The sequence below is a fragment of the Carassius carassius genome, chromosome 43 (genome assembly GCF_963082965.1).
Source record: "Carassius carassius chromosome 43, fCarCar2.1, whole genome shotgun sequence".
NCBI lineage: Eukaryota > Metazoa > Chordata > Actinopteri > Cypriniformes > Cyprinidae > Carassius > Carassius carassius.
The window spans coordinates 23542366-23554860 of NC_081797.1; the positions used below are offsets into that span (position 1 = coordinate 23542366).

General features: G+C 39.3%; 1 pseudogene; it reads right to left on the reverse strand.

Annotated features, from left to right (window-relative positions):
* Nucleotides 1-448: 448 nt before the first annotated feature.
* LOC132125350 (protein fantom-like) overlaps nt 449-12495 on the reverse strand; it is a 61093-nt pseudogene continuing 49046 nt past the window's right edge.

Below are 12495 nucleotides of genomic sequence, written 5' to 3' on the forward strand. Positions count from 1 at the left end.
CATGAATGGCATTTTTAGTTCCAGAACGTGACTTTTGCATTCTATTAGGGGGTCAAAGTTTGACTGGTTCATGTTCTTAGTACCACACTCAGGTGATTGGCTCAAAATAATGGAAGACATACTCCTGCCATGTACAGTATGTGCCAGCCAAAGCAACTACCATTGAGATAAATGCTAACGGCTACATAGTATCTGCACTTGGTTTCGGCAAACTCTCAAATATGCATATTTTGTCAACATTTACTCCACCCCACGTGGCTCTACTACTGTGTTTGGTCCATACTATAAAACTCAATGGGTCCAAAGTTATTCAGAATATATTTTGTATTTAGCAGAATGAAAGTCAGTCACTATACAATTCTAATGGATTCTAAATGCAGTTTCAACTTCAACTTCTTGGTTTTAAGAAAATCTGAAAACAAAATGAAGTACCACTAAAACTCTTTAATACATTACTCTGAAATGTACATGAATATAAAACATTTATAAGGCTGTCTACAAAGGTTTGCAGTGCATTCAAAATAAAGCATCTATATCTCAACAAAAGATACTAAATCTGAATTGTACTCTCTTATGCAGACCAATACAGAAATATCAAATAATCTCCAGTGCAGATAACAGCAACACTTCACACTCAATCGCACACACCAAAACAGAAGAAGTGGATGCGTGAGCGCCACAGCTCGACACGTGTGAAAATCTGCATTAGCATTTTAAAGAGCTTGATTTAATCCCATTAAATCCAGTTAGATTTCATTTCGCACCTTCAATAAAATATCGCCGCCTGCCACAGCGCTGCCTAATGAGGCTTAACAGCCTTTTCATTAAGCAAAGTTATTAAAGGTCTAAACATCAGCACTCCATCAAACGCAACACTGGAGGCCATAAAGAGAAACATTAGGAGATGATTTCACACTGTAAGGGATCAAAGCCGCGTGATGGTGTTTACATAAAGGACTGTTTTATTCCCATATGTTTAAAACCAAACCGACCGCCCCATGCATTACATTTCACTTCATTTCAGTGTATCTAATTATATACAAAAATGATTTAGGGGACATTTAATATTGCTTATTGGAAAAAGTAAATCATTGGTTTTGGTAAATTAAGCAACTGTAGTTAGTGGACGATCACACTCTGGATCTTTCATGATGGATGTTAGAGCCTCCAGAGCTTCGACAGTAACAACTAGATGGCTGATAACTACACTGCTGTCCTGAACGTCCACAACTACAGTGAGGGACAGAAAAACACAGAAAGTTTTTATGGTCAGCACATGGCACTTTCCATTAATATGATACAAATTGTTTTATCATTATTGAAAAAGGCATGAATATCATGTTTTTGGAGAAAATACTACTACATATGGTAGATAAACTAATATATAATATGAAATGAAAAACAACAACCAAAAAAAAAACATTAAATGTATTTGGCATATGAAAAAATGTATATCACACCGTAATAATAGGCTATTTATAGTCTGTTTAATCCGCATTCAATTAAAAATTAATACGAATTAGTTTTACCAATTACCAAAAATTCTAAATTTATGTGTTTGAAAAAATTTGAATGCCACCGTTACCCATGAAAAAAATAAAAATAAAATTTGACACCCTGGATGTGACATAAATTAGATTAGTTTTTACATAAATTGTATTCATTAAGCTCACCCATTCAACCCTGTTGCTAAACTTACATTAAAAATACAAATATTTTTATTATAAATATTTTTCTTCAATTTAAGAAAAATTACGAAACTATGAAAAAGTTTATCAATGTTTTACAAACTTTCTTCCCAAACAACCTAGACCCTGGCAAGCAATATTTTCAACACTGTTACTTGCAAACCTACAATGCTTTGGCATCTTTCTTATAAATTTAATTTACTTTTTCATGTTTATATAATAAATACGAATGTATAAATATATAAAGAATATTGGGTTAAACTGTCTCTCAAAATTTGGTAACAGGGTTGAAGGAGAAAAAAGCAAATCCCATATAAAATTCATCTAAAATAAACCAAATCATGTAATGTATATAGTTTGACCATCTGAGGTGGACAATCAACACTGATAACTTGTTGAAAACAGAGTGTTCAAGGTCCTATTTAATATCCTATTTATGGAGATGACTAAGTAATCCAATATTTAAGATACCATAAACAAGCACCACTCTAATATTCACACTAATTTCAAAACTTTTGTTGTGACAATAATTGCATGATAGCAATTAAAAAAACACTGATGACCTTCATGTCTGTGCATTTCTTCATGATATTGATGATACGCAGAGAGGCCATGCCCACATCCTCGCACTCCTCATCCTGCTCCTCCTCTTCAGGAGGGTCGCTCAACACTGTGAACTTTATACTGTCACAGCCAATGAAATGGTTAGCTGCTTATATGAGTTAGATAACACAGTGTAGTGTATGTTACAACAATATACTTTACATGACAAATAAATGAGCCACAAAGAAACCTGATTATAGATCAGAAAGTGTCTCACTGCTCAAGTTATTTGTTCTGGCCCTCCAGCACTGCCCTCTGAGTTTGCCGCCTGTGTTGCTTACTCTCCTTATCCACATGGATCACTGTCAGAACATTGTATGTTGTTCGGGTCTCTTTCTTTAATTTGATGAATTACCAAAGAAGAATGTTTATCTGCCGTTGTTTAGTAAACTAATTCAGCTACAAGAACCAATTATGTGGCCAAGCAAGGTATTGAAGAGTATAAAAATCAAAATGGTGGGCAGTCAATGTGGTTGATAAAAGTACTTTGGATTACCCTAGTATATCTCAAACCTGTTCCTTCAAGCCCCCAACACTACTCGTTTTGGATGCCTCCCTTATCTCTCCCATCCATTTCAGGTCTTAATTATCCGATGAGTTGATTTAGATGTGTTTGAATAGGAAGAGATCAAAAATAGTGTAGTGTTGGGGTGCCTCCAGGAATAGGGTTGGAAAACATTGGATTAGCCAATTAATCTAAATGGAGTCATTAATTTAAATCAGGGGTCTCCAGTCCTGCTCTGGAAAGCTACAGTCCTGCAAATTTCAGCTCCAATCCCAATCAAGCACACCTAAACCAGTTAATCAAGGTGTCCAGGGCTACTTGATCAGTTCAGGCAAGTGTGTTGGAGCAGAGATGGAACTGAAGTCTGCAGGACATTAGTAGGACAGTAGCTCTCTCTAGAAGCAGGACTGCTTCTAGAGAGACTGCTTTCAACTCACCCATGTTTTCTAGTTGGTCAAAAACTGAAACCACTAAGTTTCATGAGCTTGGCATTAAACCGTCAATATCAAGCAGACTTGGAAGCTTCTAGAAGACCTTGATTAGCTGGTTCAGGAGTGACTAAATGGGCAATAGAGCTAAACTCTGCAGGATAGTGGCCCTCCAGGAGAAGGACTTGACATCCCTGTTGTAGTCCATTGGATCCCAATCCTGGAGGACCCCCAATACTGCACATGTTAGATGTCTTCCTAGTCAAACACATCTGATTCAACTCATCAGCTCATTAGAAAAGACTCCAAGCCATCAAATGTGTGTGTCAGATAAGTGGGACATCAAAACATGCTGTGGTGGGGGTTCTCCAGGACCAGAACCACTATTGTAGACCAAAGCAGAGAAGTGCAATTTTGAGTCTATGGTGGCTTTAGAAGGTTTGAGGTGTAGAACCTAAAACTGGTCAGAAAAAAGTCAATGCACCAATTTTCACAACTTTATACCATAAGATTCAATATGCTGCCATAGATACTAAAGCAGAAAAATCTTCATGGAGATTAGTATGAATGTGGTTGTTCACCATTGCTGAAGTTGTAGGAGATGCTGTATCCAGAGGCTTCTTCAGGGACAGCGGGGTCTTGACTGATGGCAGGCCCAGGAAACAGTACTCCACAAACAACTGGATGATTCCACTGTCTTCTGCCACTCTTGAGCCTAGCTTCAGACTCAGAGAAATGATCTCCACACGAATGCACTCGGACGGCTGGTGGAGCAAGGCATCACATGACCTTATCACAACTGACATGCAACCTCACAACAACTGACATGTTGAGACTCGCTGTGCATCTTCAGGGACTCCAATCACTCTCTACATCTGACAGGACATCCGTGAAGATTATTCCACCGTATGAAGTGACGGATGATGGAAAAACTCTCTTTCCTGATGTAGACGTGTAACCTACAAGGCACAGCTCTCTGATAATGATGGGAGTTGGAGATGCTTTGTCTCTCCATGTATCATTGGATTCAATCTGTCAAACATGCCGTCCACATTGTTGGAGTGTTTAGGCCATTACGCTTGTGCTGACAGTAGATCTCTGTTGCATTCTACAATCCTCTTAGGAAGAACACTAAGCTGACTGTTTAACTCTCTGAATGCACATCGCTAAGTTGTAGGCTAAATGAATCACAAAAATATATTTAAAATGAACTTTTATCAGCAAGGAAGAAAAAAATACAATATTCTCCTGAGACCCAGTGATTTATTTTTTGTCCTTTGTTGAGGATGTCAACTTTATTTGAGACTATACTTTCCATAGATTGGTCAGAGATACCAAGTAAAGATGTTTCTTGTGATCATCATTGCTGCATTTGTTTGATCAAAAATCCAGAAATTAATATTAACTATTTAATATATCGGTCAAGCACAGTTCATTTGTAAAACATGGACAGATGCAAAGTGATAGAACACACCTGTTTTTCTTTTATGCTTTGAGCTCTGAGCAGGAATAATGCTTGCATCTTCTGTATTATGATCAGTTGATAATACAGAAGTAAAGCACTAGTAGATCATTAGATGGATCATTCCTAGTTCTTATTTCAAACTGCAGTGCTTTACAACTATAGGACAGGAAGAGCTAAATAAACTTATCACTGTATCTAAACCAACAACATGTTTATTAGATCCTGTACCCACTAAATTACTGAAAGAGTTGTTACCTGTAGCCGAAGAACCGCTTCTCAATATCATTAACTCGTCGTTATCTTTAGGTCACGTCCCAAAACCATTCAAGCTGGCAGTTATCAAGCCTCTTATTAAGAAACCAAAACTAGATCCTAGTGTACTGGCAAATTATAGGCCTATTTCAAATCTTCCATTTATGTCTAAAATTTTAGAAAAAGTTGTGTCTGCTCAATTGAGATCCTTCCTGCAAAAAAAAATGATCTGTATGGAGAATTTCAGGTTTCTGGCCCCACCATAGCACAGAAACTGCACTTGTTAAAATTACAAATGACCTGCTTTTTGCGTCAGATCAAGGCTGCATCTCATTGCTAGTTTTACTTGATCTTAGTGCTGTGTTCGACACCATAGATGATGACATACTCACAGATAGATTACAAACCTATACAGGTATTCAAGGGCAGGCTCTAAGATGGTTTAGATCCTACCTGTGTGATCGCTACCATTTTGTTTATTTAAATGGGGAGTCATCTCATTTATCACCAGTAAAAATTGGAGTGCCACAAGGATCCGTCCTAGGTCCCCTTCTATTTTCAATATACATGTTGCCCATTGGTAATATTATTAGAAAATACGGGATTAGTTTCCACTGTTATGCTGATGATACTCAGCTATATATCTGAACGAGACCAGATGAAACTTCTAAATTATCTAAGCTAACAGAGTGTGTTAAAAATGTAAAAGATTGGATGACCAATAATTTTCTCTTATTAAATTCGGATAAGACAGAGATATTAATTATTGGACCAAAAAACAGTACACAGAATCTTGTTGTGACGAGTGGGGCGGGGCCGAGGGACATGGGAGCGAGGCCTGGTGGAATGATTGGAGATGAGTTACACCTATTCGACCCACCGGTCTCGAGGCCCACGGAGGAGATGGAAGGATATAAAACTGGAGCGACGACAGTGAAGGACGAGAGAGGACCAGGCCTGGGCTTTTAGTTGTGTTTTGGTTTTTATTTGAGCGCACCAGTCATCCGTGAGGGGCTGGTGCGCGGTTTTGTGTTTATTTTTGTAATTAAAGTTTCATGTTGATTGTCCGCCGGTTCCCGCCTCCTTCTTCCGAATATGAAGGTCTTTATCATTACACTTGTAGATTACAATTTGCAACTAGACAGATGCACTGCTACTTCCTCTACAGTCAAAAATCTGGGTGTTATATTAGACAGCAACTTGTCTTTTGAAAAATGTTACAAAAACTGCATTCTTCCATCTTAGAAGCTTGCCAAGCTAAGAAACATGTTACCTGTTTCTGATACAGAAAAGCTAGTTCGTGCATTCATGACCTCTAGACTGGACTATTGTAATGCACCTCTAGGTGGTTGTCCTGCATCTTCAATAAACAAGCTACAGGTAGACCAAAATCCTTACCAGGTCAAGAAAATATGATCATATTACCCCAATTTCACAGTCTCTGCACTGGCTACCAATTAAGTTCCGTATCAGTTACAAATTATCATAACTTCCCTATAAGGCCCTAAATGGTTTAGCTCCTGTGTACCTAACTAGCCGTATACCATGTTACAATCCATCACGCTGCCTAAGGTCACAAAATGCTGGACTTTTGATAGTTCCTAGGATAGTAAAGTCCACTAAAGGAGGTAGAGCTTTTTAACATTTGGCTCACAAACTCTGGAATAGCCTTCCTGATAATGTTCGGGGTTCAGATACACACTCTCTTTTTAAATCTAGATTAAAAACACATCTCTTTCGCCAAGCATTAATAATGCATCTCTTAAATTGTGAGTGTAGTTGCATCTGATCAAATGTGCATTCTTCTTCTTTAGCTTGGGTTAAACTAATTAATTTTACTTTGTTGGAACAGCAGCTATGCTAATGATGTCTCTATTTGTTTCTATGTTTTGCCATGGGATTTACATCCCGTGGTAACTAGGATTTACACAAGCTCCAGTCTGGATGCAGAACACCTGAGAAGAGATGATGCCAACACCTCAGAGGACCCCAGATGATGCTAACCCTGAATCAACAAACATAACTAACAAATATTGCTACAAGTGTGACTGCATCATAATTGCTGTTAATAATGTTCATCGTCTGGCTGACTACGTCTTGTATTCATTTTTCTGAAAAATCCTGTCATACGTGCACAAACTAACAGTCACCACTTATAAGCTACTACTAAATATTGTAGAAACGTAATTTTCTGTAAAGTTGCTTTGTAATGATTTGTATTGTAAAAAGCGCTATACAAATGAACTTGAATTGAATATGGAAGTTGTTGGTGACCAGTTTGGGCTGTTTACTTTCATGTCGTCCATCTTTCTTTGGTCTCAAGTGGCTCGCAGAGAGAGAGATGTTAGAGATTAACACTTTAAAGACAGCCTCTTGGCCAAGGTCAACACACATTAACATTTATGTTGTTGGTTGTCAACAGGAAACACATCAGATTATTGGCAGCAGTGAATGAAATATTAATGATTCTCATCTCATTCGTAAAACAATAGCACAGTTGTTTCCTCATATAAAACTGAATACTAACGCTCAGCAATAAGTATTGGTTTGCCAAAAAAAATCATATGTTGCTGTACTGAATACAAGTTCTACTCAGGGCTAAAGCACAGGGGCCTTCCTGCCCACAATAACACAAACTTTTATTTTTATATAATAGAAGCACCTTAAGTTTGTGGTCATATTGCATCCAATTAGAGTTTAACTTTAACACTGAACTTTATAAAAAACAATCAATAGTCAATATTTAGTCACCTTCATGTCTTTCCGAACATATATGAATTTAAACACAAAATTAGATGTTTTGAATTATGTTCAAGCTGCTCTTTTCCAAACAATGAATCTGAACTGTGGACAAAATGCTGGAGCTTGAAAAATTATAGTTATAAAAAATTATTAAACATTATTAAAAAAATAGCAAATAACCAACATATTGAATTTTCTATATATAGTTATTTATCTATCAAAAAGGAACAGTGTGGGGTTGGAATGATATCAGGGTGAAAAAAAAAAAATAAAATAAAATAAAATAAATAAATAAATAAATAAATAAATAAAAAATAAATAAATAAAAAAAATATTTCAGCATTAATTTAGCACCTAATTAGTTTTAATAATATACTAATTAATTAATAAACTAAAATGCTTAAATACTTAAATCATACTCATCACATTACTCATCACACAAAAAAAAAAATGTCACTCAACAATTAATCAGGGCAGGGAAACCAATAAAAATTCAACCAAATTATCATAGCCTGGCATGCATAGACAAATCAAATACCAATAAATAAAACAAAAACTTTATTTCTGGCCGAATATTATACCATAACTCCGAGTCCAAACACACACCTGTTGGTGGCTCTTGCAGCTCCTCAGAAATCTCCCATTTTTTACATGACTATTGAATTCCTTATTTAAATAGTAAACTTCATATGGTTTAACCTTGATGCAGGGGTCACAGATGATGATGGCTCTTCATTATCAGCGGCTGAAGTCGGCTCCATCTTGTGATTATTAATACAACCACGCAAAATACATAATCATAACACCACATACAGAAGTGCACAAATGGTACAGGATAATACTCAGGGTTCAACCTGGTCTCACAGAATTCAGGTTGCAGGGTTAATTAAAGCCTTAAATCGAGCAATAAAAGCGATGCTTGACTTCATAAACATCACTAAACAAGAGCAGACTTTTCTTTTAGCTGTTTTTCAAGCTCTGTGACATCCAAAAAATAAACTCTTTTAGAAGTTGATTTTGGTAGAGTTCGCTGTCTGGGTTTGGGCAGTGAGGTCTATAGTACAAAGAGGAAAAAGTTATAAAAGAAATAAATAAAATATAAATAATTGAGGACTGATTTATGTACTGTATGGACCTACAGCCCGAAGCCATTTGTTTTGAGAATAATGGATGGCTGATGAAGTTATTGGCTGGCTAGCCGGCTCAGCCAAAAACTAAATGGCTGCTGCAGCCGCCAAACTTTTCATAGCTGCAAATGGCTGAAGCTGCCACTTCATGTCTACAGATGTCTATGTTATACTGATTATCTAGATCTCCATCTTTCCAAGCATTGCATGGCTTACACTATATTTCTACAAAATGCAATACAATGTAATAAAGAAAACACCAGATTTTACTTTCACAACGTATGCAAATATTTATTTTGTAGTCTGTATGCTACTAAACATTTTCAAATAGCCTAAAATTGATGGGAAAAAAATTATAGAGGGATTTATGGATATCTACTTTTGTTATCCTGTAAATCAGAATATACTGTGTCAATAGCCTTAAAAAAATGATTTTCGCCATGTTTTTTGGAATAAAATGTTATATATCAGGCTAGGAATAATATATTTACAAATCCCTCTGTAAATGTCTTCATAATATAACTAGGTACTACTGAAGTGGAGATTTCGGACTTGGTGTATGAGAGAAAGGTCATTTTGAGAAATCGCGCCCTTCTTGCCACTTCCCGCCGAAACGGGTGTGGCCCAACCTATAAAAGGAGCTCGAAAAGGCTGACTCACTTGATTTTTCATCTCTTCAGCGAAGCTCACGCATCGCTGGATCACGGAGGAAGCAAGCGCCGTCTGAGAAAGCACATCAGCAGGACGAGCCATTCTGAAGCTGCTGGCATCGCCGCCTTCCACTGCCGTTCCTGCTGTGCTATCCGGCGCCTATATCCTTTCAATTCTGTTAATGTCAATGTCAATGTCAATGTCACCTTTATTTATATAGCGCTTTAAACAAAATACATTGCGTCAAAGCAACTGAACAACATTCATTAGGAAAACAGTGTCAATAATGCAAAAATGATAGTTAAAGGCAGTTCATCATTGGATTCAGTTATGTCATCTCTGTTCAGTTAAATAGTGTCTGTGCATTTATTTGCAATCAAGTCAACGATATCGCTGTAGATGAAGTGTCCCCAACTAAGCAAGCCAGAGGCGACAGCGGCAAGGAACCGAAACTCCATCGGTGACAGAATGGAGAAAAAAAACCTTGGGAGAAACCAGGCTCAGTTGGGGGGCCAGTTCTCCTCTGACCAGACGAAACCAGTAGTTCAATTCCAGGCTGCAGCAAAGTCAGATTGTGCAGAAGAATCATCTGTTTCCTGTGGTCTTGTCCTGGTGCTCCTCTGAGACAAGGTCTTTACAGGGGATCTGTATCTGGGGCTCTAGTTGTCCTGGTCTCCACTGTCTTTCAGGGATGTAGAGGTCCTTTCTAGGTGCTGATCCAGCATCTGGTCTGGATACGTACTGGATCCGGGTGACTGCAGTGACCCTCTGATCTGGACACAGACTGGATCTGGTGGCCACGGTGACCTCGGAACGAGAGAGAAACAGACAAATATTAGCGTAGATGCCATTCTTCTAATGATGTAGCAAGTACATAGGTTGTTATGGGAAGTGTTTCCGGTTCCGGTTTACCTAATTAATGCAGCCTAAAAATCCTTTAACGGATTTGGATAATAAAAGCATATTAGTATGTTATGTGTATGCCAGGTTAAAGAGATGGGTCTTTAATCTAGATTTAAACTGCAAGAGTGTGTCTGCCTCCCGAACAATGTTAGGTAGGTTATTCCAGAGTTTGGGCGCCAAATAGGAAAAGGATCTGCCGCCTGCAGTGGATTTTGATATTCTAGGTATTATCAAATTGCCTGAGTTTTGAGAACGTAGCGGACGTAGAGGATTATAATGTAAAAGGAGCTCATTCAAATACTGAGGTGCTAAACCATTCAGGGCTTTATAAGTAATAAGCAATATTTTAAAATCTATGCGATGCTTGATAGGGAGCCAGTGCAGTGTTGACAGGACCGGGCTAATATGGTCATACTTCCTGGTTCTAGTAAGAACTCTTGCTGCTGCATTTTGGACTAGCTGTAGTTTGTTTACTAAGCGTGCAGAACAACCACCCAATAAAGCATTACAATAATCTAACCTTGAGGTCATAAATGCATGGATTAACATTTCTGCATTTGACATTGAGAGCATAGGCCGTAATTTAGATATATTTTTGAGATGGAAAAATGCAGTTTTACAAATGCTAGAAACGTGGCTTTCTAAGGAAAGATTGCGATCAAGTAGCACACCTAGGTTCCTAACTGATGACGAAGAATTGACAGAGCAACCATCAAGTCTTAGACAGTGTTCTAGGTTATTACAAGCAGAGTTTTTAGGTCCTATAATCAACACCTCTGTTTTTTCAGAATTTAGCAGTAAGAAATTACTCGTCATCCAGTTTTTTATATCGACTATGCAATCCATTAGTTTTTCAAATTGGTGTGTTTCACTGGGCTGCGAAGAAATATAGAGCTGAGTATCATCAGCATAACAGTGAAAGCTAACACCATGTTTCCTGATGATATCTCCCAAGGGTAACATATAAAGCGTGAAGAGTAGCGGCCCTAGTACTGAGCCTTGAGGTACTCCATACTGCACTTGTGATCGATAGGATACATCTTCATTCACTGCTACGAACTGATGGCGGTCATATAAGTACGATTTAAACCATGCTAATGCACTTCCACTGATGCCAACAAAGTATTCAAGTCTATGCAAAAGAATGTTGTGGTCAATTGTGTCAAACGCAGCACTAAGATCCAATAAAACTGTTATATCCAAGCTTTATGTGTGTGTGAGTGTTCGCCCTGCGACACACACTCGTAAAAGAGCTCGCGTCTTTTTTAAGATGCCTTCCTGCGGCTTGTCAGAGCCCCACTCAGCGAGGGAGACCGGTACGTCATCTGTGTCTCCTGCCTGGGTGAAGATCATGCAGCGCTCGCGCTCGCTGACGGCGGATGCCCCCACTGCGAGCTGTTGCCATGGTGACTCTGAGGACTCGCCTGGCGGTTTTCTCTGAGCTTGCATTCTCCGCTGCGCTAAGGCGCCGTAAAAGCATCGCTTCCAGCGGATTCCGGAACCGTCTTCAGCTCAACCGAGCTCGCCGGTTCGCCCTGCTTCACCGCCCCCCCCCCCCACTCCCCCCCCTGCATCGCCTCCCGGTGGGCAGCGCCCGCTGTTTGCCCGCGTATCATCCGAGGAAGTCGATCTCAGGGCCGCGTCGGAGGAAGAGGACACGCGCTCTCTGCTAGCTTCGGGCAGTGAGGGCTGGGCTAGCTCCGAGGATCTCGCGCCTTCTGCTCAGAAGCCCAGCAGACGAGCTGACATCGAGAAGGAGCCGGGGCGAATGCTCGTGTTGGCCGCGATGAGTCTCGGCCGCGAGTGGTTTGCACCAGCACCCCCCCTCTCGTTCCCGGCTGGATGGTATTTCCCTTTCGGATGAGCGTACTTCTCAAAGCCCGCCTCATTTCTTCCTGAGCTTCACGAAGAGGTGGCGAAGGCTTGGAACGCTCCATATTCAGCGCGAACTCGTTCGTCTGTCTCACTAGCATTCTCCACACTGATGATGCTAAAAACAGGAACTACCACTCACTTCCGCCAGTGGAACAGGCGATAGCGACGCACCTTTGTCCCCCCTCTGCTGGACAGCGGCAAAAGCGGTGTTGCCATCTAAAGCCTGCTGTGTGACGCTGTGTCGGCACTACTAACG